The 27256-nt window shown below is 48.0% G+C and overlaps 1 long non-coding RNA gene across 1 annotated transcript; it reads left to right on the top strand.

Moving 5' to 3' along the window:
• Positions 1–8829: 8829 nt before the first annotated feature.
• Positions 8830–12662, top strand: LOC150017509 (uncharacterized). The gene is made up of 2 exons (XR_016507483.1): positions 8830–9654; positions 9710–12662. It is a non-coding gene; the product is annotated as an uncharacterized LOC150017509 (long non-coding RNA).
• Positions 12663–27256: the final 14594 nt, after the last annotated feature.

Raw genomic sequence — 27256 nt, 5'->3', positions numbered from 1 at the left:
GGGGGACAGTAGTTTGTATGTTGTATTTATTTCTAACAGCTCCCAAGTGGAAGAAGTGACTTCCGTGTGAGACTGGAGCTGGGAAGACACCAGATGCTCTGTCCCCACTCCCACACCCCCACCTTTCCTTACCCCAGGCTCCCAGCCCTGCCCCATCCCCAGTTAGGTTCTCCCACCACAGCAACAGCTGGGATGCGGGGGGGTGGGTGGGGGAGAAGAGCTCCCGCCTTAGGGTAATAAAGTGGGGTCACCGAACAGAACAAGATGATGTCTCTGTGGTTTCTGCATCCTTTGTCCACAGCTGGGAGGGGACTCTCCCTCAGGCTGACACAGACCTGCCTCTCCGAAGTCTGTACGTCTGTACGTGAGGGATCCTGAGGCTTCTCCGTCCCCACTTCTGGGCTCCAGCAGTGGCAGCCCATCCTCACCAGGCCACAAACCCTGCACTCCCGCTGACCTGCAGAGGAGCCCAGGGACATGTTAACAAACACAGCATCTTCCAGGAAGAGACAGGCTGTGCAGAGCCAGAGGGTAAGGCAGCTAAGGGGCGGGTCCCGGATGACTGGATGTGCTGGTCAGAGAGGCCTTACAGAGGAGTGGCGTCTGGACAGGGCAGTGACAATGAGTCTCGTCTGAAGAGTCCAGAGGCACATTCCCAGCGGGTGTGTCACCCAGAGTAAAGAGCGCAGGTCTGGGAAGGGCCAGGGCTGCTGCAGAGACAGACAGGAGAAGGAGACCCGAGCGGGAAGGCCAGAGAGCCTCACGCCGAATTTCTATACCTGTGTCCTTTCTCTTGTCCCACGGCCACACCTGCCCCAATCTAGGCCTCCATGACCTCTGGCCTGAGCTGCCCTCCCCTCTGCCACCTCTCCTAGCTCAGCCACCTTGCAAAGAGCAACCACACAGTTTTTCCCAAAGCCAGGGCCTCTCCCAGCTCAGAAGTCATCCTTCTGCCGAAGAGCAGAGTCCAAACTCTCTCTCCGGGTAATTCAAGCCCCATAGTCATCCCTTCCTGCCTCCCCTGCTTTCTAGTGCATTCCCGTCACTTAATGAGCTTTAAGGTCCACTCCATGACAGTGACTGTACGGCTCTCCTAAGACCCTAGTCCCAAGAAGGATCCATAATGCCATGTGCTTCTGTTTTCACCTGGCATGTGTTGAGAAATACATCATTGGCAAAGTTCCTGGAATAGGGGGGACCTCTGCCCCCTTGTTCTACAAGACTTGTTTCTGTAGGATGTGGGCCACAGGTGTGTTGAGAATAACAGGTGTGAGATATTTAATGAGCTTCATGCAGGGTATGCAATGTGAGTGTTAAGTGACATTAACACAAACATCTGCCTGGGACCTCAAGCCGGTGATTGAACAGATCACAGGTCGGGACACAAGAATGTAAATATGACTCACTGGGAAGCGTCATTGTTCCTTCCGGCCATTTCTGGGCTATTTCTGCTCTTTCCAAAGGTCCACTAAGCAGGCCTGAAAGGTTGAGTAACCAGAGGCCCCAGCACAGGTGAGGGCTGGATGCGGAGGGAGTCACACAGTGGAATGAATGGCTCAGGGCCTGAGCCTTCTGCTCCCCTCCAGTCTGGAGGGGGTGTTCGCCCCGGGAGCTCCATGGAGCCCACAGGTGCACTTCGGGTTTTCTCCCCGGCCTTGGCAGGTCACAGTCTGTCTAGAAGTTCTTCAGAGAGGGAAGCAGTGCCCCATTCTCACACGGCGCCGGCTGCATGCCGTCACTCCATCCTGACGGGCAGCTGCCTTTTAGGGCAGATCGAACGCATTTTGTTCCTACAGAAGCACGTCAGGTTGTGTCTGATCCCTGCTTTGTCCTTAGTAGCAACACTTAGCACAATACTCCGATACTTACACAGCATGACAAGCTGCTGAACACCTCGCATTACCTCTGAGCTTATTGTGACAAGGGTCTCTGTAGGGACATTCCCAGATGGGGAACCATGATCTGCTCACAGCCCCTTCTGGTCTAGCTCATCGGTCACTCAGTCACGTTGCACCTACTGAGCATCTACTGCGGTGCCCCATCACTGCTCTTCTTGAGTTTTTAATCCCAAGACACACGGTTCCAATTTATTAATTTAGTCATCACTCAGTAGACACATATTGAGCTTCTGTTGTGTGCCAGGCACTAGTCATACTAAGACGGGCATCCTAGGCCTCAGTTTCCTCATCTGTCTAAGACAGCAATTTTCAACCTTTCTCATCTTATGGCACATACAAACTAATGCTAAAATTCTGCGGTACACCAAAAAAAATGATTTTTGCCAATCTGACAAAAAAAAAAAAAAAAGAAAGAAAGAAAAGGTGTAATTTTGATTCATTCACACCGGATGGGCTATTGTTGACTGTTGTCATGTTTTTACATTTCGCCAAAGGGAAAAGAGGTCAGTGCCCCTGACCAAATATCAGGTAGTGCATGTTTAAATATTTTTGCGGCACAGCAGTTGAAGATCGCTGGTCCAAGGGGGTAAGGGCAGCATCTCGCTCACAGGGTGGTTGGGAGACCTGAAGGGAGACCATGCACGCAGCGCGTAGTACAGCGCTCAGTACACGTTACAGACAGTAAAGCTGTGGGCTGGGCTGCTGGCTGTCCTGCCCGCACACCAGGGGCCACGGAGGGGCCCAGGGAAGCGTGGTAGACTCCGTTCCCTGCTGGGGGGAGAAGGTCAGTAGAAAGTCTCCACTGGAGACTGGGGCAAGAGGAGTGACCACCAGGAGGGTGGACAGCCTGGGGAAGAAAGGCCTAGAAATGCTGGATGCGATGAAGCAGTGAGGGGCCCCTCAGAGGTCTTAGGCTGGCAGTGACAGCTAGAGCAGCTCCTCTGGAGAGCCAGGCTCTGCCCTTTGCTGTTGTCACTCCTCCCACAGCTCACGACGCTAGAGCTGCGCTTCCACACCCAGGCCTTCTGGAAAGATCCACAACAGGCTGCAGGGCCCAGCGCCAAAGACATGATGTGGGGAATAAACTGAAAAAGGGAACTAGTAGCCCGGAGCTCTGGCCTACAGGTGGGGAACTGCTTCCTCCTTTGTCCCCTCCCCAGAAAGAGGATTCTATCACAGGGAATCCTTCCTCTCCGTCTTAGGGAAGGGTACATTTAGAAGACGGATGCATTTCTCAGGAAGATAAGAGAAGAATGTTTCCCTGATTCTGCCTAGAGATGTTCCCTGTCTGTGAGCGAGAGGCCAGGGCTGCCTCTTCCCTGCAGCATTTTGCAGCGGGGGTGGGGACCAGTGTGACACAGCTACTTCTAGTTTCTTTCTTTTATTTTCAGTTTCACATGATTTACTTTGCTAGGGAATACAGTTTTTTGTTGTTGTTTTTTTTCCAGATTCAGCTTTTAAAATGACTGCTTTCACATGTTATGGTTAGAGGTTACTTTTAAAGGTGGTATTTCTAACACGTGATACATTTCAATCATATTCAAGAATCCTTAACTTTGATCCCCTGGGGTAGAACAGGAAATGATGTCAAGAATGATCTCTTGGCCCTGGCTGGTGTGGCTCAGTGGATTGAGTGCTGGCCTGCAAACCCAAAGGTCACTGGTTCGCTTCCTGGTTCAGGCACATGACTGGGTTGTGGGCTGGGTCCCCAGTTGGGGGCGTGCAAGAGACAACTGATAGATGTACCTCCCACACATGGATTTTTACCTCTCTTTCTCTCTCCCTTCTCTCTAAAAATAAATAAAATCTTTTTTTTTTTTAAGTTAATTTATTATTAAAAAAAAAAATCTCTGGGCTCTTTCCAGTCCAACAACAGGCCATAGGTAATGTCAGTATTTCAGCCAGTGAGGCAAGTGAACCATTGACTCCTGATATAGGTTAAGTGAAATGGAATCTCTTTAACTTTTTGTTATTAAAAGACATATATAAGTCATTGTGGATTTATATATTCTAGAGGTCAGGTATTCCTTGGCTGACAAAAGATAAGCTCTTACTTTCTGTATCAAGTCCCAGTTCTTCCCCATAGTGGGGGTTCGTGCTCCCTCACCCCCTTACTTCACACTGCAGCATTCTCATGATTATAGCACCGTCCACCCCTCCCACCCCGACTCTCTCCATTACCTCCCGTAGCATTTTGTGTATTTCTTTGTTACAACAGCTATAAATTACTCAGGACTAAGGATGTTTCTCTTTTAGCCACTTCTAGTTTCTGTTGATCTGTCTTCCGCATAATGGAGCTCTGAGCTGTGTCACCTCTGGGTTTTTTCCTGCCACAGGATCTGGCTGCTGTGCAAAGATGAGGGAGCCGAACGTTTGTGCAGTCATCGTTCCTGCGGAAGTGGGAGGCAGGAGGGGGCTGGGAACTCCAAATTCGTAGTCTTCAGAAAAGAAAGTTGTTTTTTTGGGACCCTCCCCTTGCCTTTTGTTTGAGACATGCATTTCTAGAACAGTCTCTGTTAACCACGATTAGATAAAAATCCAACAAGAGGCCTGGAGGGAATCCAGGTGTAGCAGACCTTGCCTAGGTGGCCTGTGGACCCCAGACCCAAATATGAAAGGCCTGGGAAGCTTCTCTCTTGAGTAAGCCTGACTGGCCTTGCTAAAAAGGGAAGAGGGTGGAGTGGATTCTGGGATTCTCCGGAGGTTTCTGCCCTTGACGTGAGTGTAGAGGATTAGGTAGGGCCTTGCCGACAGAAGGCCCTGGAGTCCTGATTCTCAAGTGTTGCTACTTTAGTCCTTCTCAGTGCCCCACCTCCTCGAAGCCACAAGCAAGTTTAAAACCTTCCATGTTCTTCTTCCATGTCTTGTTTACTGCATTTAATAGAATTAGCATCATCACTTCTGTTATCTAATCCCCTCATTTTCCATATAAGGAAACTGCCACTAAGAGGTTAGTTGGGTTAGTGCCCAAGGTCACAAGGGTGTTCCTCAGTAGAGTGATTGCCACAAACCAAGGACCTCCTATTTATAACCTGGCCTTTTTTGAGGGGGCGGTGGCAGGGAGCATGAAACCACCAGCTCAAATGGATTTTCCCTCCTATTATTTGTATCTTTAGGCCCAAATGAAGACTAGGTTTTTAGACTGAGGTGGCTACTGAAGTACCAGTGGACATTCTGAAATGAAAAGGAAGAGGGATGCAGGTCAGGGAAAAAGTGCCTTGAAAAAATGTCGTTTTCTGTGAAAGGGATTCTTAGCGCAGAGAGTTGGGAGAAGGCACAAAATTAAATGTGTTATAACTCTCCTCACCAAAGAACATGGTGATCTTACCATCTTGCTTAAATAAATCTTCCAGAAAAGAAGCAGCTCATTATATAAAGGAGAGGAGGGATGGAGCAGAATATTTTGGAGGCTGTGTGAGGCAAAAGCTAAGAGAGATGAAGGTGGTCAATGTTTGGGCCTAAACAGGTAAAACAGGAGTTAAGAGTCCATAATCTTCTCTAAAATATTTCTCATTTACTGGCTGGGGAAAATAAAAAGCTAGAATTTTCTCTGGCTTTGGCAAACCATTTCTTGACACAGGATATTCTTGAGTGCTGAGCTGCATTTGAATCCTCTGTTTCTTTCCCCAAACCCAGGGAGAATTAACCAAATAATGTACAGCTCTTTTCACAATGAGGGGAAAAAAAAAAAAAAAGCTGTAATCTGTAAAGGGAATGGAAATGACTAGTTTAGGGACACTGAATTATTTGAAGCACTTCAAGGCTCTTAATATTCATCTCATGGGCTCCATAGTGGGCTAAAGATCATAGATAACAGAAGGGGTCCTAGGTCCTCCCTCAGGTGGCTGCAGGAGGGAGGTGGGAGGTGGGGGGTGGTGAGAGGAAGCGGGGTAAAGTTGAAATTCTGGGATTCAAGAATAGGTTCTGGTACTAATTAGTCATGTCTGACTTTAGGCAAATCACAAACTCTCCAGGCTCCCATATCCCCAGCTGTAAAACAAGGTGACCCAACTCAGTTTTCCTCCTTCCAGTGCTAAAATTATATTAAAAATTTTCCAGTCCCAGAGCAAACATCGAGATCGTGTCTGAAGGGAACTGTCTGCATCTCAGTAATATTCCACTCTTAACGGGAAGGGCTGGGGGAAGAGGAGAAATTTCTCAGAAAGGGAAAGATTGAACCATTAAACAAGGAGAGGTTGGCCAGGGCCAGTTTGGAGAAGCTGCTCGCACTGGCCCTGCTGTATTGGGTGTGGGGGAGGAGTGGGGGTCAGCCAGAGTCATTGCCCTCATTTGCTAGAGTCCCCAGGCCAGCTCCCCCCACCTTTCACAACCATTGTCATTTACAGGCGCCAAAGGGGTTTTAAAAATAGAGTATCGACTTCATACAATTCTTGTCATTATTGTATTTAGTTGCCAGCCCAACCTATAACGTCACAAAACTCCATCTTCCCCTCTTGGAATTCGCTGCCTAAAGACATGTCACGTTATAGATTGTAGACCAAAGACCCTAGGAGGTGAGAGATGGCCACAGGGTGGGTGTCACCACGGGGGCCTGGGCTCCAGGCTTTAAATACTCGGGGTCCCCAGAGCCTTCCACTGAACTACTCCATTCTTTTCAGAAAACGAGGACGCTGCTGGGTCAGTCTCTGACACCCTTTTGTGCCTGGAGCATTCTAGACTATAGGGCCGGCTAACTACAAATACCCAAAGAAGGCTACAATTAATAGATTTTGGCCCTGGCTGGTGTGGCTCAGTGGATTGAGTGCCGGCCTGCGAACCAAAGGGTCGCTGGTTTGATTCCCAGTCAGGGCTGATGCCTGGGTTGTGAGCCAGGTCCCCAGTTGACTGATGTTTCTCTCTCTCCCTCTCTCTCGCTTTCCCCCTCCCTTTCCCTCTCTCTAAAAATAAATAAAAAAATAAAAAAAAAAACCCAAAAAAACTGATAATCACAAGGGATCGTGTGAGAATTTTAGATTAATGGACGACTTTCAGACAGTAAGGAGGGAACGACAAAGGATAGGACAGAAGGGAAAGTCGATGGGGGCGCAAAAAGGAAGGAGTGGGCAGCCCCAGCAGCTCCAGCAACGGGACTAACCCACGCGCACGGAAGGGGGGAGGGGCGACCCGGAATCCCCTAGCCCAGAGCCCAGCTCCCCCTCCCCCAACGGCCTATGCTCGGAGAACAAGCCTTGGGGGCAGGGCGCGCGTGCGCAGTGGCGCAATGCGCCAACCGCCACCGCTCCCAGAGACTGCTGGAACCTGCTGGAACCGGTTAGAACCAGCGGCGGCCCCCCCCACCCCCGCCCCGCTGACGCCTCACAAAGGGGAAGCGGCGACTCACAGCCCCTGTATCCCTGCGCCGGGCTGGCGCGGGGGGAGCTGGGTAGCGCCCTTCCCCCAGCCTTTGTCCTCTGCCCCGGCCTGCAAAGGCGGCGCTACCCCGGCCCTCGGTGTGGGCGGGCAGCACCGGGGTTCTGCAGAGCAACCAACCTCGGGGGAGCGGAGCCGCAAGGGGTACCCAACCGTGTGGCCTCTTTCGGTTTTTCTCTCTTTGCGCGGACGCTTTGTCCCCGTGCAAACATGTGTCAGGGAAGCCCCGGGCGCCATTGTGGCTCCCAGTCCTTCGGCCCAGCGGGGGAGGTGGGGGGGACCTCTGCCACTCGGGCCCTGAAGTCGGAAGTTCTGCATTCTGGTACCTGACTCACTAAACTTTCCCTCTGGGGGGAAAACTCCGGGGTGTGTTTAAAACAAAACGACTCAAACTGCAGGAAGAAAATGCTTTGGAGAAAAGCTTTTGTTTTCCTTCCAGCTCCAATTCAAAAATTCTTAAGAACGCGGCCAAACGGGGAGATCATAGAGAATCTCAAACAAACGAGGGAGCCTGGAAAAGCAGGCTCCTAAGCGGTGACTGACAACGTGTCTGGCAGTGCTGGCACTCGCTGCCCAAGGTCGCTGTGTCTTTGGAGGCAAAAGCCTTGGCTCCTTTGGATTTTTAATAGAGCACGCTTAAACTTGGTTTTGTCGGCGGGCTTGGGTTTTAATAATTTTAGTGAGGGAAAAGCCTGGAAACTTAGAAATGATCCACTTTGGGGAAGAACAAAATTAACCCAGGCTTGATTTAAAACGTCTCAGCAGGCAACCCAAAGCATAGGGTGTGTGTGTGTCTAACTGGCGTTTAGTGGTGGCAAAAACAAGAATGGTAAGCATGTAAAATGACCACAGTAAGCCCACCCGGTGCCTCCGATTATAGAAAGCCTGTCTGCTCTACGGCATGAGACAACATACTGTGGCTACTTCAGACATTTTGTTAGTGGACTTACGTATTTAGTAGAATATTTAAGTAGATAACCCATACCCCTTGAACTCCTCAAATAAAAGGCCAATCAAATAGTGGTACAACCCCAGAACCAACTCGCAGGACTTGGGTTTCTTTTTCCCCAAAACTGCTTAACACTCAGCTGCTGCCCAAATGGCTGCCGTCTGTATCAGCCCGGCTGATGCTGTTGTGTAATGAAAACTAAGGCCGTCAGTCAGCAAATCCGCGTTAATTTACCTTCATAAAGCACTAAGTAGTACCTACTGTACTGCGACAAAAACATGAAAGGTATTTTGAGAGCTACTAAAAAATTCCTAAGCAATGGCTGAGTTTTTGTGTGCTGTCTGATGGTATACGTAAAAGGGATTTTCATTGTTTTTGTCTAAATCCTCAGCTCACGAGTCTTAAACATTTCTGGTACCTGGTTTGCAGTCAAACTGCGTAAGCAGGAAAAATCTAGAAAAACTTGTAAGCGAGATTCTATTTTTAACCTTTCCGAGGAACTCTTTTTGCTGCCCTCACAAAGGCGGCGGAGGGTTACTGGAATCCTGCAGCGTGAGCTGTCCCTCGTCCATAAATACGCCTGTCCCGCCGCGGCAGCAGGCATTCAGGCAGCGAGCGCAGAGGCGGCTGGCGAGGCGGCAGGCACTGCTTGAGGAAACCAGATAAGTTTTTCTGTTTAAATAGAGACAGGCATCAATACAATTATTAGGAAACTTAAATAGCGAAGTACATACCGAGATATTGCTTTAGGTTTAAAAATTTAAAGTAGTTTTTACAGCTTAAAGATCTTAAGGGAACATAGGAAGATTTAAGTAGTTAAAGGAAGAGAGAAGAAAAATATTTCTAGAACATGGAGATTAAGAGATGAAACTACTTAATGAAATAATTTTCAAAGAAATGGCCGATAGGACTCTCAAAGTCCGAATTCAAAAAGCCTTCATTGAAGGGCTAACTTAAAATGCCGTTAAAACATAGGTGGCATAAATAGAATAATCGCCTTATTTTAACGAAGTTGGAAATCATTAAAGTATTTTAAAGTCCGTCTTTTAAAAAGATTAAAGGTGATAGAAGAGAGAGAGACCTTTAAATACATGGCGCAGTTAAGATGGCGTCAGTTGAAGCCTAGTTGCTCCTAAGGCGGCATTAAAGATTGGCAAACGTTAATTTACGAGTGGTGGGATAAAAGAGGAAAAGCTAGAAATTTGAAGTGGAAAACTCAGAAGACAAGTGTACAGGAAGGTGATGAAGACTTAGAGAAGATAGAAAAATAGAAGATAAGCCACTCATTTTAAAAGACAGGAAAAAAAATTAAACCGAAAATGTAGAAAGCAAAAGTAGAAAAACCAAAGCAATCAAAGGCACAGTTACAAATTTAGAAGAAAGGTAGAAGATAGAAAATGAGAAGACACAAGTCTAGTAGAAAACTAGAAGATAGAAGTTTAGTAGAAAACTAGAAGATAGAAAATGAGAAGATACAAGTCTAGCAGGAAAGTAGAAGATAGAAAATGAGAAGACACGAGTTTAGTAGAAAAATAGAAGGTAGAAAATGAGAAGATACAAGTCTAGCAGGAAAGTAGAAGAAAATGAGAAGATACAAGTCTAGGAGGAAAGTAGAAGAATAGAAAATGAGAAAGAAGTTTAGTAGAAAAGTAGAAGATAGAAAATGAGAAGATACAAGTCTAGTAGAAAAGAAGATAGAAGTTTAGTAGAAAACTAGAAGATACAAGGTTGAAAATACTGTCAAGGGAAATATTTCAGAAAAGGAAAAACGAGCTAGGTAGAAAAGCTATTGGACACAAGCATACAAGATGTCAAAATTAGAAGATAGAAAGTTTAGAGCCAAAAAATTAAAAAAAAACTGAGGAGGAAATTGAGTTTTTAACATACAATTTATTGTAAAAGCTCGTGAGTTTAAATTCTGGTGGTGCAAAGTTAGATTTGAGAAGATGAGGATGTTTAAACTGCTATAGACCAGGACTGAGAAGAAAACCCGCAAGAAGCTAGAGGGGAAATCGGTTAAAAATAACAGCAAAAACCTAAAAGGACTGAAGTAATTTAAAAACTAAGGCTGTTAGGAAGAGTTAAACTTGAAAGGCGTAAATACACTAGGTTAGTTTTCTTTGGAAAACTTAAAGGACTCATTGAAGTAATTCGAGATCAAGAATAATCACCCATTTAATGAGTTTGCGTTGGACTGAGCTCAGATGATCTAAATCCTGCGGACCAGCGTTAATTGACAGCTGCCCCAGGTGCCACCCAGAAGTGGATTCAGAGAAGCTAGGCATTGAGGAGCGACAGACAGGACCCCGGGAGCCAGTGCGGTGAAGCTAGGACTGAGCAGCAGCGGCAGCTCGTGGTGACGATAGGCGAGGAGGCCGGCAGCCGGGGCGCTGCGGAGGAAGCTAGCCGGGAGGAAGGAGCCCTATCGGTCTGGAGGTGGCGCTAGGCGAGGATGCAGCGAGGAGCGGCCAGCGCGGCGTGCGACCTGGCGACCGCGCGGAGGCGGTGGAGGATAGATAGCGGAGCCTAGAGGCGGCCGGCGGTGGTAGGAGTCCGGGAGGACGGCCGCGGCCAGGGTGTTGGGAACCGGAGCGGTAACGTGCTCTTCCCTAACGGTAACGGGGGAGTCGTGTATGAGCGGCAGGGCCCTAATCTGCAATGTAGGCCGATTTCCGGGTGTCGCAGGTTTCTCTCTTTCAGGCCTGGCTTATCTGCAGCTTTTGGGGGCACACTGCCAAGGCTCGGAGGAGTGGTAGATGGCAAGTGTTTTGGTTTTGTCTTTTGACCAATTTGAGGGAAACAAATGAATTTGAGACAAAAATTAAGGCAAGTTCTTGTAAGCAGTCTTTATTTTTAGCTTGGGGTAACGCAATATTTTAGTTTTGTAAACAGTTGTGAATGTCGAGTTTGGGCATATAACTCGGGGGGGAGTTTTTCCGGGGGTGGAGGGCAAAATATGTTTTGAGTTCTTTTCCCCTTAGGTCTGGCTAGAATCTCAAAGGCAAATGACTCAAGGTGGCAGAAAATAAGAAACTCCAGTATCAGGATAATGAGAACACCACAGGTTTACAGTTTCTAAAAACTAGGTCTGTGGCGGAGCTGTCCGTTGGAGAAATGGCTGGTAGTTACTCTTTTTCCACCCCTTAATCAGATTTTAAAGTATGTAACTCCTTTACTTGAAGTATTTTGGGGTGGTCTCAACAGGGAAGAGGGTGGGGGAGAGAATGTTTTTTCCCCCCCAAGATTTTCCACAGATCTGTAGTGCTATTGACAAACTGGGTTAGAGAAGGATTGTACCGGTAACGCGGCCGGCGACCACGCCGTAGGGGCCGGAGCTGCCTTTTCCCCGGGAAGCTGAAGCCGAAGGGCACAGCGCAGTGCAGCTTCGGTTCACGCTCAGGCACCTCGGGAGAACCTCAGAAGAGCTTGACTAGGCCAGATGTTGAAGTTAAGTTTTCAAATAATGTGACTTCCTTTTTACTGAAGGGGAGGGGCAAATTTTGGCAACTAGTCTTTGCAAGTGGCCTGTCATGGTTGGGGTTGGGAGGGTGGGTTTAGGTAATTGTTTAGTTTATGATTTCAGATAACTCAGCCAGAGAACTTTAAAAATAACGTACTTAGGATGGAAAAATAAGAAATCGCTACTTTCAAGTTGGCAAGTAACTCCCAATCTTCAGGTTTCTGTTTTCCCTCAATTTTTGAATTGAGCAGCATGGGAAGGTCACACAGATCCGCTGGGTCCGAAGTGTAGGGCGTGGGGAAGGAAAGGCTGGGGTTGGTCTCGCCCACTGGGCTGACACACATCATCTTGGGGAGTTTTTGAAACACTCAAGTTTGGATTTGGTAGTGTATGTGGTTCTCTTTTGGAATTTTTTTCAGGTGATTTAATAAAACTTAACTCTAGGAGCTTCAAAGCAGAGGAAGAGGCTTAATGATCCTGAAGGGATTTCTTCTGATGGTAGCTTTTGTATTATCAAGTAAGATTCTGTTTTCAGTTGCACATAAAAAGCAAGTTTTTTTTTAGTGTAGGAAAAATGTTTTTCCTTTATGACTGCAAAACAAGATGTTAAGGTATGCTTTAAAATTATTGTCAATTGTATATTTTTATTTCTGCTTAAGTGTTTGTAAATCATAACTGATAAAGGGTGGGCTTTTGTTGATGAGGGAGGGGAAACTTTTTTTTCTGTAGACTTTTTTCAGATAACATCTTCTGAGTCATAACCAGCCCGGCAATAATGATGGCCTAGATGGAGAGGGAACAGCTCCTTGGTGAATGATAAGTAAAGGCAGAAAAGTATATTTCATACCTTCATTGGGGAAAAGGCATAACCCTGAGATCCTTACTACTGATGAAAATATTGTCTACATGTGCCAAAAAAAAAAAAAAGCAAATGAAAGCTACCAATTTAAAGTTAATGGAGTCTACCATTACAAAGTATGGCTTGTCAAGCTATACCCACAAAAATAACGAATTGATGAGAAATAAGGAATTGATGAGAAAATAAGGAATTGATGAAATAAAATAAATTGATGAATACAATGAAGATCAAATGTCCATCTCAAAATACTGCTTTATTAAAAGCAGAAAATAAATGAAATGAAAAGAAAATGATAATACTACATTAATCCCGGAATAAAAGAAGTTGAAATAATTCAGAGATGAGTGGGATCAAGTGGATTCAGAGGAGGCTGTGCTGTTTGCCAACCTTTCGTTTGCCTCAGACAGGTTTCTCTTCGTTATCAGAAGAGTTGCTTCATTTCATCTGGGAGCAGAAAACAGCAGGCAACTGTTAACAGATAAGTTTAACTTGCATCTGCAGTACTGCATGTTAGGGATAAGTGCTTTATTTTTATTACGAGTTATGGAAGTGTTAAGTGTTAACATGGCCACCTTCCTGATCCCATCTCCAGGGGATTCCAGGATTGTGAGGAATTTTCCCATCCAGTCTTTTTTAACATCAGATAGGACTTTGTGCCCATGGGCTTCCATGATGGGATAGCACCTCACTCAGAGGCACGTTAGTTCCTCAAACGCCTCTAGATTAGTGCCTTAATCATAAAATGTGTTTACAAAAGCTAAAATTTGTTGAGCATCAAATCTCTGAAAAACCCTTTGAAAAGATAGGATAAGGTGTGCTGTTTACAAGAATCAGATGTTAAAATCTTCCTAATTTTAAATGTTGTGATGTATATTGTGCAGAAAACCATTAAATTGTTCAAAATAAACATTTTTAATAGAGAATGTATGTTTTAGGAAGCAGCTGTCTCCTTATTTAAATAAAATGTTTGTTTGTAGTTAGTGTTGGGCAATCTTGGGGGGATTCTTCTCTAATCTTTCAGAAACTTTGTCTGCGAACACTTTAATGGACAAGATCAGGAATTGAGCGGAAGAAGGAATTTAACTCTTAAGGCAGGAAAAACAAATTTTATTCTTCATAAAATGATGAGCATTTAATAATTCCAGGCACATGGCAATAGAGGCCCTCTAAATAAGGAATAAATACCTCTTAGACAGGTGGGAGATAATGATCAGAATAACAGGTAACTGCACCTACACTGTTTCCAGAAAGTCAGGGGTCTGTAAACTGGAGTAATAGAATACTGTTCACATTTACAAAGTTTGCATGTTAACTTTAAATGCTAATGACCATCTCATCCAATGTTAGCCAGTGTTTACACTATTGACCTTCTATATAGAGAGGCACTTGGGGGTGGGTGGGCATGTGTTTTTTTAAAGAATTTTCCTTTGCAGAAGCTTCATTTCATCCCTCATGAAAGCTGTTCAGGATTTTGACTTGCATTTAAGCGCTTGGCTCTGCCTTCTGTTCTCCTAGTGAGTGTGAGACCTTGCAGTGAGTGTATCAGCATACTGAAGTAAAAATCTCCCCCTGATTTTGGAGGGAAGGGAGGAGGGGGTGGGGCTTACTTGTCTTAGCTTTATTTTTTGCAGACGGCACAGAATGCAGTTGTCTTGACCTCAGGTCTGTCTGTTCTGTTGGCAAGTAATAATGCGGTACTGTTCTGACCCGCTGCTATTAGAATGCGTTGTGAGACGACTGGAGTATGTAAACTGGTGTTCCTCCCCATGCTTGGAGTAGTGATTGTGGAAGGACAAGCCAGCTGAGTGATAAAGGCTGAGTGTTGGGGAGATTCTGCAGCTTTAAGCGTTTGTGTTTGTGATTGAAGCCAAGTACCCTTTGCTGTGTGCTCCTTTAGGTAAAAACGCTTTTTTCTTTTTTGGTAGGGTGGGTGGGGAGGGCACTGAAGCCTTTAGTCTTTTCCAGATGCAACTTAAGATCAGTGACGAAAAAAATCACAAAACGAGCAAGTCTTCAAGAAATTAAACTGGCAAGTGGAAATGTTTAACACAGTTCAGTGGTCTTAGTGCATTATCTTTGTGTGGGTTTCTCTCTCCCCTCCCTTGGTCTCAATTCTTATACGCAGGCGCACTCAGAACAGCAGACGTATGCGAAGGGCCAGAGCAGCCAGACCCAGTAAGGAAAAATAGCTTATTTACCTTAAACGAACAGTGTATATTCTTTGTGGGGATTGGGAGCCACTAGTTCTTTCAGATGGTATTCTTCAGACTATAGAAGGAGCTTCCAGTTGAATTCACCAGGGGACAAAATGAGGACACCAGGTGACCAAGCTTTTTCTGTTTCCATACCAAGCCAGAGCCGTTATGGGTAAAGAATTGAGTGTTCAATAGACTTTCAGCTTTATGCTGGAGTAAGCTGCTCCTGAGCAAGTTGTTGGCCTGGGGGTGGAGGGGTGAGGTGGGCGCTAAGCCTTTTTTTTAAGATTTTCCAGGTATACCTCACTACAGGCACCGAAGGCTAAAAGTAGGACAACCGTGGAGCCTTCCTGTGGCAAGAGAGACAACAAAGCACTTGTATGCTAAGGTCGCAAAGGGTGTCAGCCCCATAACCCCACCTTCTAACAGAAACGAGGACTCGCCTTAACGCTCTGGCCTCGGTCTTCTCTCCTTTGGGGTAAAGCACCCAAAGGGGTGCTTGCGGGCCTTGGAAACCCCTGGGCCGGCCCTAGCAGCCCGCTGCTTTCACAGCAGCGCTGTAACAGCCTGCGCAGGCTACCGCGGTGCTGAAGGGGAGGGGAGGGGGAAAGCGGGCAACCACTTTCCCTGGCTTTTCCAGCAGCCTGTTAAAAAGCAAGGCCTCCCCACAAGTGACTTCTCTGCCACATCGCCTCTGCCTGCCTTTGGCCTAGTGCAGACCCTTCACCCCTCACCTCGATGCTGCCAGTAGCTTGGATCCTTGTGAGCTTGATCCAAATCACTTCCAAGGTAACAGCTGTGCCAATGGCACTGGTGGGTGGCACCACTAGAAAAGGCCGTTAATCTGCCTGCAAATGGTTGTTACTAAACCCACACTGAGCTCGAAGGTGTTTTAAATGTACAGCACTGTTACCCATTGATTGAACTACTTAAGCTAGTGAATGCAGAACTAATGTCGGGTGGGAAGGTACACCAGAGATAGGCTTAGTGACTGAGGGCTGATGGGGTGGGATTGCACAAATTCTCTGCTAAGACTTTTTCAGGTGAACTTAACAGACTTGGCCAAGCTAGCATCTTAGCTGAAGCAGACTCTGCAGTGCTCTCCAGTAGGGGTTGTAAAGGTTTTTCTTTTCCTGAGAAAACAAGAGATTGTTTTCTCAGGTTTTGCTTTTTAGCCTTTTTTAGCTTTTAAAAAAAAAAAGCAAAAGATGCTGGTGGTTGGCACTCCTGGTTTCCAGGACAGGGTTCGAATCCCTGTGGCGTCTTTGCTTGAATAACCTCTGCCTTAGGACTCTCCATTTCCCTCTTGGGAGTAAAGTCACTTTGAATCAGAAGCCTGGATCAACTTGTATTTACAGGGAGATGTAACTGCCTTGTTAATTTGCAGGTATTCCCCATGCATGTAGTTCTTGGAGAAGCCTCACAGTAAAAAAGCTTTATAAAGATTTCATACTAATAAAAAATTTAAAAGCTCTTCACTGGTGTGACTTGTGTGTGTAAACCAAATTTCTGCCCGGGAGGAGATGGGTGTTCTGGGGGGGGGGGGTCCTCCCTTGTTCCTGTTCCACTTGGGGTCCAATAACAAGTACACATCATTGAGATAAAGGCGCACTGTTCTAGTAGGGGAGGGACTCAACATACCCCTGAACCGAATGGGAGCTTAAGCAGCCTGTTCCTTTCTGGTCAGTTGGCTGTGAGCTTGGGTGGGGTGTGCAGAGAGACCACTGGAGAACTGGAGGAACACTGGGCTTCCATTGCTTCTGCAAAAGACCCTTGTAAATTTAGGGGGCACTTGAGCTAATTAAAAGTTGGGTGACTCCAGGTCACATCGTTCTTTTATCAGTTGTCAGCATCTAAACAACTGGTCCTGTGTACCCTGTTCTGTGGAAAGGCCTGGATACCAGGTAATACTTCTCAGTTGCAAATGAAATACTGGAGTGACCCAGGTGGTGCGCCTCGCTTCTGAATCCCTAAGGTGTCTGCTGCTACTCAGACCCTATTCCCTGAGCAGGTGCGAGACCCAGATCAGGATATGCTGCCAGCATAGGGATCCTGTGCTTCAGCCCAGTGGAGGGGCCTTAGTAAAGAGCTGTTTTTCCTACATTACTGAACTCGGGAAGTTCCTTGGGTTGCAAATGGGTTGCAGGCTCTGATCAGGTCATGTTGCCAAGGCAACAGGGCTGGGAATTGAACCTTAATCTTTCCGGGTTGCTTCAGTACAGCAATATCTTCACAGATGAAGCAACCATCTAGAAAGGTCAAGAGTAACCAGCCTATTCAACCTGTGCAGACCCTGGGCAGAGTGGCATTCTTGTCCTTTAAAGTGATCTAATAGGGGCGGGGGGTGGTTAGGAAGAAGCTGAATTAAGACATGGGCCCTCTTGATGCCGAGTCTAGGCGTCTTACAAGAGCTGCTTAGGGGAAAGGTCTGCCATGATTTTTGAGAGCTGGAAGGCTCCAAGAAGCACTAAGACTAGGAGTAAAGGAGGGACCGGAGGTTTGTTGCGCAGGCTCAATGTTGGCTGGGATTGGAAATGTAAAGGCCAGACGCAGCAACAGGAAGGAGCAGAAAAGCAGGCCGGAACCCTCTGAAGCACAAAGAAGAAATGGAGGAGGCCAATATAAAAATTCCCCAAAGGTTACGTCCAAACCAAGGGTATAGGTCTTGACTTAAGTACACTGCAAGTATGTCTTTGTTAGGCCCGATTGCTTGGATCTTGTCCTCCTGGTAATCCTGAAAGTGCAGAGGCTAAAACAAACCTGAATTCAAATGGTAGCTCCACCATTTCTCAGCCTGCGCAAGCGGAGTCTCCTGCAGTTACTAGGTCCAGGGCCAGTTGGGATGGTCTCAGCAGGTTTCTGACTTCAGTAAAGGGGTGAGACGAGGAGAGAAAGAGGGCATGTGGGTCGCGGCTGGACAGGGTGTGGGGGAAATTGAGATGGTGGAGCTGATTTGGAAGCTCAATATATCTAGGAGACATGGGTCAGATCCTGGCTCCTGGCTCCAATTGGCAAAGTAAGAGTGTCACCCGCTCTCCAGGTCTAGGTTTTCTCACCAGTTAAATGGGGGATACCAGCCTGCCTGGCCTGCTTTGGTAAGGAAGAGGGGCCACGGAGATGCAGGAATGGAAATGGAAGTAAGTGGGCGTTTGCCGCCACCTAGTGTACAAGTGCAGTATTGCACACTGTCATTGGCCTCGGTAACACATTCAACATTTTTATTGGAATACTTTCCACTGTACGGATCTTATAAATTGAGTTATTTCAGTGTTTGGCAGTTACGAATAGAACTGCTGTAAACATTTGTGTACAAGTCTCTGGGCATATGCTTTTCTTTTTCTTGGGATGTATGGCAAGTGTATGCATAGTTTTTAAGAAATTTCCAAACTGTTTTCCAGAGTAGTTGTATTTTACGTTTCCACCAACAGTGTATGAGAGTCCCAAATTGCTCCTCATTATCACCATTATTTGGTGTGGTCATATCTTTAAATACTAGCCATTCTAGTGAATATGTAGTGGTATGACTGATTTTTAAAAAAACAAAATTTACTTTTAGAAGGGAAGGGAGGGAGAAAGCGAGGGAAACAGCGATGCATGAAAGATACATCAATTGGTTTCCCCTCTCATGCCCCCAACTGGGGACCTGGCCCACAACCCAGGCATGGAAATCGAACCAGGAACCTTCCTGTTCACACGCTGGCTCTCACTCCACTGAGCCACACCAGCCAGGGCCGCATTGTGGTTTTAATTTGCATTTCTCTAATAACTAGCGATGTTGAGCATCTTTGCATGTGCCTACTTGCCATTTATTTATTTGGTAAAGTGTCTATTCCATTTTTTTATCCTGACCCAAGGACATTTTTCATTGTTTTCAGAGAGAGAGGAAGGAAGAGAGGAGGGGAGAGAAACATTGATGTGAGAGAGAAGCACCAATTGGTTGTCTACAGTATGTACCTGGACTGGGTATCAAACCCACAACCTTGGTATGTGCCCTGACTGGGAATCAAACCTGCAACCTTTCAGTTTATAGGATGATGCTCCAACCAACTGTGCCACACCGGCCAGGGTGTGCCAATTCTTTTTTTTTTTTTTTTTTGCCATTTTTTATGGGGCTTTTATTGTTCTATTATTGAGCTATAATAGCTTTTACGTATACTAGATACAAGCCCTTTGTCAATGTGTGTTTAAATATATTTTCTCCTCGTGTGTGCCTTTTCCTTTTGACTTTTTGTAGCTGTGCTCTGAAGAGTTAGTTTTACATCTTGAACAAACCTTTGATACACACAATGACAAGGAGGAATTTCAAAATAATTATTTTGAGGAGAAGCCATTTTTTTAAAGTATATATGGCCTGACTTCATTTAGATAAAATTCTCAAGAACTAATCTAAAATAACAGCAGATGAGCAGTTACAAAGAGGCACAAGGAAAGGGCGATGGACGTAGTCATGGCCTTGATTGTGGTGTTGGTTTGGTGTACGTACACTTTTGTCAAAGCTCATCAAGTTACATACTTTAAGTATTAGCAGCAGTTTATTGTATGTCCATAAAGCTGTAAAGGAAAGGGCATACACACACAAGAACACGCATGGAGTGAACACGTTCTGGGTGCCAAATACCGAGCAGACGCTGGGAGGCACAGGGAAATAATGGGCTCTCTTCGACAGCCCCGAGGCTTGCAGCAGAGAGGCCTGGAGCAGCAGCGACGACGTGAAACTCACACTCCAGTCCTGGCTCCTGCACGTACTGGCTGTGTGCACATGTGCAAGTTACTTAATTGCTGTAAGACTTGTTTCATTCTTCTGTTAAATGGGCATAATTAACACCTTACCCAGGGAGCTATCACAGAAACAGGAGGTACATATACACATCTGGCTAGCACTGAGTACCAGCTTGATCAAAGGCTCTAATAGCATTGCTGGGGATGCTCACACTGGGGAGAACAGAAGCAATGAATGCCCTCTTCCTGAAGAACTCAGGCAAGGGGTAGAGAGAGGTAGGGGGCATATGAGCTGAGCCTGAAGAATAAATAGGGTTTACTGGAGGGAAAAGAGAGGGGCGACCTTCATCCAGAGAGGACAGCCTGAGCAGCTGGAGATGGGAAAACACAGGCCATTAGCAGCCCAGGGGAGCTGGGGGGGAGCTGGGAGAGGGGGAGACAGAGGGGAGCTCGAGTGGCTGGTTGGAAGCTGATTAAGACTCTGGAACTCCAGAAAAGTTAGGGCTTGGCCATGGGGAGCAGATGAGAAACCGGGTGAATCTAAAGCAGGCACGACTGGAGGTCTGAAGGCCAGAGCGTGGAGGGAGCGAGATCCCCAGCCTGGGCCTGAGGGAGAGGAGGGCTTTGAGAAAGGTTCCCTGGGTCCGAGGTTCAGGGGTGGAGGTGCCCTCGCCAAGACAGAGCAGGGTGGGGAGGAGCGTGTTGGGAAGTTCGGGGGGTGGGGGGCGGATGAAGACAGTGGGGTGGGGGTTGGACCGCTGGGCTGGGGAGGCCCGTGGGGTGTCTGAGTGGAGACGTCCAGCGGGTGATCCGAAAGGACAGGCTGGAGCCCAGGGTTGACCGTGGCTGGACCTGCCAATGACCAGGGACCATCTGGATGGTGACATCGCAGTGGGTTAGCTGCCTGGGGACCGAGTGCAGGAGGGGCCTGGGCGGGCCTTCTGGCTTCTCTGTGTAGCTTAGTCAGTTCTGGGTGCTTTCCTCCTCCTCCTGCCTCCTGAGTGTAGTCACTCATTCACTCGTCCCGCAAATTCTAACAGCGTGAGCTCCGCACGGTCAGAGGGCCCAGGGAAACCAAGATGGCCCAGCTGTGACAGTCTGCACCCGTGTGGAGTCGACACCTGGAGGGATGAACGGATGACAAAGACAGTTACATGGTCACGGAGCAAGGAAGGCATGGAGCCGCGTCTGGGACCCGGAGCTGGGAGGCGCAGGCAGGGAAGGTTTCTGGGAGGCGGCGGCAGGCAGGGAAGGCCTCTGGGAGGCAGCGGCAGGCAGGGAAGGCCTCTGGGAGGCGGCGGCAGGCAGGGAAGGCCTCTGGGAGGCAGCGGCAGGCAGGGAAGGCCTCTGGGAGGCGGCGGCAGGCAGGGAAGGCCTCTGGGAGGCGCAGGCAGGGAAGGCCTCTGGGAGGCGGCGGCAGGCAGGGAAGGCCTCTGGGAGGCGGCAGCAGGCAGGGAAGGCCTCTGGGAGGCAGGGCCGTGGAGTCCGGTTTGCGTGCTCCCTCCAGCAGTGGCTTCGATACAGATGTCTCCTCCCTCGAGAGTTCCAACCCCCCACGTCAGCTCTGGGCTCGACCCCTCCAGCTGGGCACCCTCCTCCGTGGGCAGGCTGCCCCCCAGCTCTTCCGTCCCTGCCCCTGCGGTCTCCGGCCAGCGGGTCCTGCAGGCCCAGCCGCTGTCGCCGCCTCCCCCTCAGTCTCCTGCTCCTCTCACTGGGGCGCCCTCCATGTCACTCTCCAGACCTGCTGAGCTTGCCAAGTCGCCTCCCGCTCCCTGTCCCTCTCCCGTCACCGACGCCATCAGGGGCCCCATCCAGCCTCCCCTCCACCTGCCTCGTCCAGCCTCACAGCCACGCACCCCGGCAGTCTCCCCCCGCCCCCTAAAGGAACCGTCCCACCCCTCCCACAGCTCCTCACTGTTCCGCCCCCGTTTCTGGACTATCCCCCCCCACCAGACACACCACCTCCGGTGTAAATCCCGCTCCTCCTTCGAGGCCCCGCGGAGAGGCCCCCTCGGCGACACCTGACCGCCCCCTGCCAGCGGCCGCCGCAGCCACTCCTGGAGGCCTGTGCTCTGCTGCCCCGTCCAAGCCCCGCTTCCTCGGACTCTGGGACCTGAGGCCAGGCTCGTTCACGCCGGCAGCCGCGCGTGGGCCCGTGCGCGCGCGCGCTTGTGACAGCCCTCGTCACAGCCGCGGGGGCTGCTCCCTCCTGGCCTCGCCGAGGAGCGGCTTTTGCCAAGTTGGGCCGCATTTGGGCACTGACTCCTTTTCAGTACAATCACTCCCCTTCCCGCCCCTTTTCTTGATTTTAATCAACTTTATTTTATAATGTTTTTAGACTTACCGAAAAGTTGCAACAACGGTCCAATGAGTTATACTGGTTTTTTCTTGTGTCAAGAATCGCACCAAATAAGTTCACTCAACATCACAGCTGCAGGCGAAGAAACTCACGTTGAACTCAGCGCAGCACTGCGAAGCGCTCCGGACACGCGGGATCGCGGACAGCGGGGGGCCGAGCCGGAAGCGCTTTCCTTTGGACGGCAGTCCTGCCAGGCGAGAGGGGACATGGAGCAGGTAGCACTGGCCTTGCAGGCCAGGGACAGGGTCCGACCTTACACTGAGTGAAACCCGGTCTTGAGAGGAGCTTGAGCCGCAGAGTCAGGTGACCTGACTTGCATTCTCTAACGGACCCTCTGGTGGCTTTGAGGACAGTAGACCGCAGGGGGCAAAGGTGGAAGTGGGGAGAGCAGTGAGGGTCCGCTGCAGGGGCCCAGCAAGAGAGGCTGGTGGCCTGGCAGTGGGGTGGGGGTGGGGAGAGGAGGTGGAAGTGTTGGGGTGACCCTGGCCTTGGGCCTGGAAGGGTGGAGTTGCCTTTTGCAGGTGGGCGAGGCTGCGCAGGTTCATGAGCTCAGTTTGAGGAGCCTGCTCTGCAACCAGGCAGCACCTCAAAGGTTGGGCTGGAGGGTGGGGTGGGGCAGAGGCAGTGGGGCATGCAGAGGGCCCTTAAAGTCCTGGACTGGACAAGGTGACCTGAGGTGCCTTGCCTTGCCTAGATTCAGATTCAAAGTGGCACCCCCCCACCAGCCACCACTCAGTTCCTTGTATCGCTGGGGTGCAGCGTCACAGGCTTGCTATGGTGACACTGCCAATGCCCAGTAAACGGTGGCCAGGGCAGCAGGTCACATCGAGTGCCCTTGCCCACCCCCCAGGCCCTGCCCTTCACCCTCCTCTCCCTTTGCTCTCCATTCTTCTTGCTCCTCCCCCACCCCATCCCTTCATTTTCCCACCAGGGAGGGAAACCCACACCTGGCAGCCCAGGCCTCCCGGAAGGTAGGGTCACAAGGGAGAGTGGTGAGGTGGTTCTGGCTTCTGCTGAGCCATGGCTCCTGCTCAGGGCCCGCCTGGAACCTGGGACAATGGCAGAGGTGGGGCCCAGCAAGCCTGGGAAGGAAGATGTAAGGACACAGAGCAGAGAGGCTCCTACTGCTACCCTGACCAGGGCCGCTTTCCCCAGAGAAATGGTGCTGTGGTGGGGACAGGCTGTGGTGGCAGATGTCAGCAGATGCCCAGGCTAGCCCACTTTGGAGCTGAAATGGGTCCCCTGAGACCTGGTATCCCAGGGAGCCAGGCATTCCTGGGCACAGACAACAGACTGGCAAACAGGTAGTTGGAGCTTGCCCCATTTTTTCCCAGTGGAGCCAGGCCAGGTGCAGTTAATGCTCTTCCTTCATCCCTCCACCCCACTAGACTGTCCCACCTGCCCTCATTCTGTCACTCAACACTGACATACATACCACCAGTAGTCAGTAGCTGAGATTTGAACCCAGGCAGCCTGAAACACACACACCCACTCACACTCTCAACATACATTCCCCAGTGAGTGGGTGGTGGGCATGGGTGTGGGTGCCCGTCAATGACAGAGCAGACATGGGTCTTGTACTCAGGGAGCACATGTCATCAGCCCTGACTTACGCTCATGAATGCTGGATGCCTAGGAGTCAGAACAAGGGCCACAGGTCTGGGATCAGGGTAGGCTTCCTGGAGGAGGAGACCTCTAAGCTCACAAGCTGCTTCTGCTTCATCTCTTAGGGGGCCTCTAGATGGGAACCCTCCCAGGTATAAAGCTCTTGCATTCCCTTGGCTTCTAGGGTGTCCAGTCCTCAGATCTGACCCCAAATGTCCCCCACATAACACACCCTGCCTCCCTTCCCCATCCAGTCCTGTAGCCTCCTGCTTCCTCCACAACTTTGCTCTGTGCTCTCCCCATCCTCTGCTCCCTGCCTCTGGTCCCCTTCCTATTCCTGACTAGCCACCTCCTACACAATGTGTGCACTGCCCATGCCTATCACTGCCCACCACCTCTGCTCTGGCCTAGCCACTGCTCCCCCCATGGCCACCCACAGCCCCTCCCAAGTGTGTTCTCGATGACGCCTTTAGTCCTTTTTCTCAGGCTGGCCTCTGATGGATGTCTCAGACATTCAACTCCTATTGTGCCACCCCCCTGGACAGTCTGTTTTCTTCCAGATGGTTGACCTCCATACCCTGACCAAGGGGTCTTCCGCGACCTGCCTGTGCCACCTGCTGGCTTCATCTTTCCCACCTCAAACCAAAGGCTCCTTCCAAGTCTCCCCATAGGAATCATCTGTTGGGGAAGATTTTTATCTACAAACAAGTGTCATCAGATAAGCCAGAAGCAGAGAAATTGGCACATCGTCATACACCCCACAATCTGCTGTAAGTACGTATGAAACTCCTTCGGGCTGAGTGAAATGCGGAACAACATGTGCTTTGTGCAGACTCTGTTGTATTTGGCTTTACCCTTTGAATTAGGAGGCCTGTTTTGTTTTTTAATCATTTCTATTGTTTATATACAATTTATATCTTTTAATTGTATAGGTTGATGAGTTCTGACAAATGTATGTACCTGTGTAAACACCACAGTCAAAATGTTACAGCACCCCTAATTCTGTTCTGTTTTTCTATATGTTTATCCTTATGCCAGTATCACACTGCCTCAACACAGGCCTGTACCCCAACGGGGAATTGAACTGGCAACCTTTTGGTTTGTGGGAAGACATACAACCCACTGAGCCACACCAGTCAGGGCCACACTCTCTTGAGTACTATTGCTTTGGAGTAAGTTCTGAAATTGCAAAGAGTGAGTCCTCCAACTTGGTTCTTTTTCAAGATTGTTTTGGCTTTGCTGAATCCCTGGTAATTTCATGTGAATTTAAAGTCAGGTTGTCAGTTTCTACAAACATACCAGTTGGAATTCTGATAAGGATTGTGTTGATCTGTAGATCAGTTTGGGGAATATTGTCATCTTAATAATTTTAAGTTTTCAATCCATGAATGTAGGATGTTTTCCCATGGACTTAGATATTACTTAATGTCTTTCAACAATGTTTTTGTGTTTTTCAGAGTATAAATTTTGCACTTTGGTCAAATTTATTCCTAAATATTTTCTTTTGATGCTACTGTAAACAGAATTGTTTTCTTAAGTTCATCTTCAGATTTTTCATTGCTAGTATATCAGAAATACGATTGATTTTTTTAACATTGATCTTGTATCCTGTAAACTTGTTCAATTCCTTTAATAGCTTTTTCATGAATTCCTTAGAATTGTCCATGTACAAGATCATGTCATCTTCAAATAGAGATAGTTTTACTTCTACCTTTCCAATCTAGATACTTTTCATTTCTTTTTGTCTGCTTGCTCTGGCTAGAACCTACTATACAATGTTGAATGGAGGTGGTGAAGTGGACATCTTTGTCTTGGTCCTGACTTTAAGGGGAGGATAATACAAGAATAAAATCTGTGTTCAAAAGTAGAGGTACTATTGTGGGTACATGAAACACAGACTTTATTATTAGTTTTTATTATTGTATTATTTATTATTACTAACCTACTTTTGCCCACCCCTGTACATTCTGCTATGCTGGGTCTCTTTCACGTTCAAGGACTTGTGGTTACATCGGGCCCACCTGGATAATCTAGGCTTTGCTTTTGTTTTTTAAAGATGTTATTTATTTTCTTTTAAAGAGAGAGGAAGGGAGTGAGAGAAACATCAATGTGATTGAGAGATACATCTATTGATTGCCTCTCGCATGCTCCCAACTGGGGACCTGGCCTGCAACTCAGGCATGTGCCCTGACTGGGAACCGAACCAGTGACCTTTTGGTTTGCAGGCTGGCACTCACTCCGCTGAGCCACACCAGCCAGGGCTAGGCTATGCTATTTTAAAGTCAGCTGATTAGTAAATGTAATCCCCTCTGCGGCCTCTTAATTCCCCGATTGTCATGTAACATATTCACAGGTTTTGAGACTTAGGATATGGACATTTTGGGGGGATCATTATTCTGCCTATTACAATAGGCCAGACGCATAAGTATCATCTTTTCTAGATATCATATTTGCAAGAAACAAAACAAAACCTGCCAAAACAAAAAACAAAAAAAATTTTTGAAAGGCCACCTATGAAGGCAAAGTAGTAACTTTTACCTTAAAGTTATTCTTATGTTTTTGCAAACATTGAAATGTTTTAATTCTGAATATTTAGATTTAGGACAAAGTACAATTAAAATCTGGCTGGTTTGGCTCAGTGGATTGAGCGTCAGCCTGCGAGCTAAGTGTCGCTGGTTCGATCTTCCAGTCAGGGCACATCAGAGAAGGAAAACTCTGATTCCAAAAAACCTCCGCTGCCTTGCGGCATACCTCTTCAGGGGAAAGGCTAAGGGAGTAAACCCCGACAGAAAATCCGGAGCCGGAGTCCCTAAGGCGGTTTGACGTTGTAGTCAATACCGGCAACTCCTGCGGCGCACCTGAAGCCAAGCTGTATTGACTCCGTCTTTCCCTTGGATCCTTCAGCTGCGAAGAGAGGGGGGGTCTGCTGCATGGGCAACAGCAGACCCTCCATGTCACCCTGCCCAGGCTCTGTAGCTTCAGCTTCACTGGAGAGGACACTCCAGCGTCATCACAAGATGTCGATTCAACACGGGAGGAGACAGATACCGTGTCACTCCCGAGTCGGACTGCACAGCCATTCTCGGCGGTGCAGATAGACTCTTAAGAAGCTACACCATCGTCTCTCGAGACGGACGGCTGCCGACGACGACGACAACAATTAAAATACTTTCTAAAATTAAGTTTGGTTAACTGCCACATGAGATCCACTTTTGTTTAATAGGAGCTTCTCTGTTTCATGTGTTATCATAAAATAAGTGGAAAGGACACAAATGACAGTTTTATGATATGGTAAGTTGTCCAGAAACAAAGCGTGGACTATTATCAAGTAGCTGTGGGAACTTGCAGTGTGTTGAATACAAATATTTTCCCCTGAAGCCTTTGGATCCCTGTTAGCTTAAAGTTTCTATTTTATTGGAGCAAAAGATATCACTGTAGGCAAGACAGTTGGAGGGAGGACTTTCCAAAACATACATACATAATAATGCACACACTTATTGTGTGTATATAAATACACAAATATGTACACATGTATGTTACTAACATATACATATATATCACTTCTTGTTTACGAAAGTAATTTACACTCATTGTGAAAATTTCAAACACTACTTCACAAAACTATTATGTTGAACAGTATGAAATTGCCAGTTATTTCGCTATTTTTAACTACAAATACAGCCATTTCATACCGTTCAACCTAATAATACAGCAAGGAGAGCTCCGTGTCATCGCCAGGTTCTGGAGGGAGCCACCGGCATTTGGCGGCATGCATTCCTCCGCGCTGGGGCCATGCCCGTGCGCGTTTATGGTCAGCGGAGTTATTACCACAATGATGGAAC

Source organism: Furipterus horrens, unplaced genomic scaffold (assembly GCF_987537825.1).
Source record: "Furipterus horrens unplaced genomic scaffold, mFurHor1.1.pri manual_scaffold_2, whole genome shotgun sequence".
Lineage (NCBI taxonomy): Eukaryota > Metazoa > Chordata > Mammalia > Chiroptera > Furipteridae > Furipterus > Furipterus horrens.
Note: the sequence above shows the minus strand (reverse complement) of the source record. Positions and strands in the feature narration are given on the sequence as shown.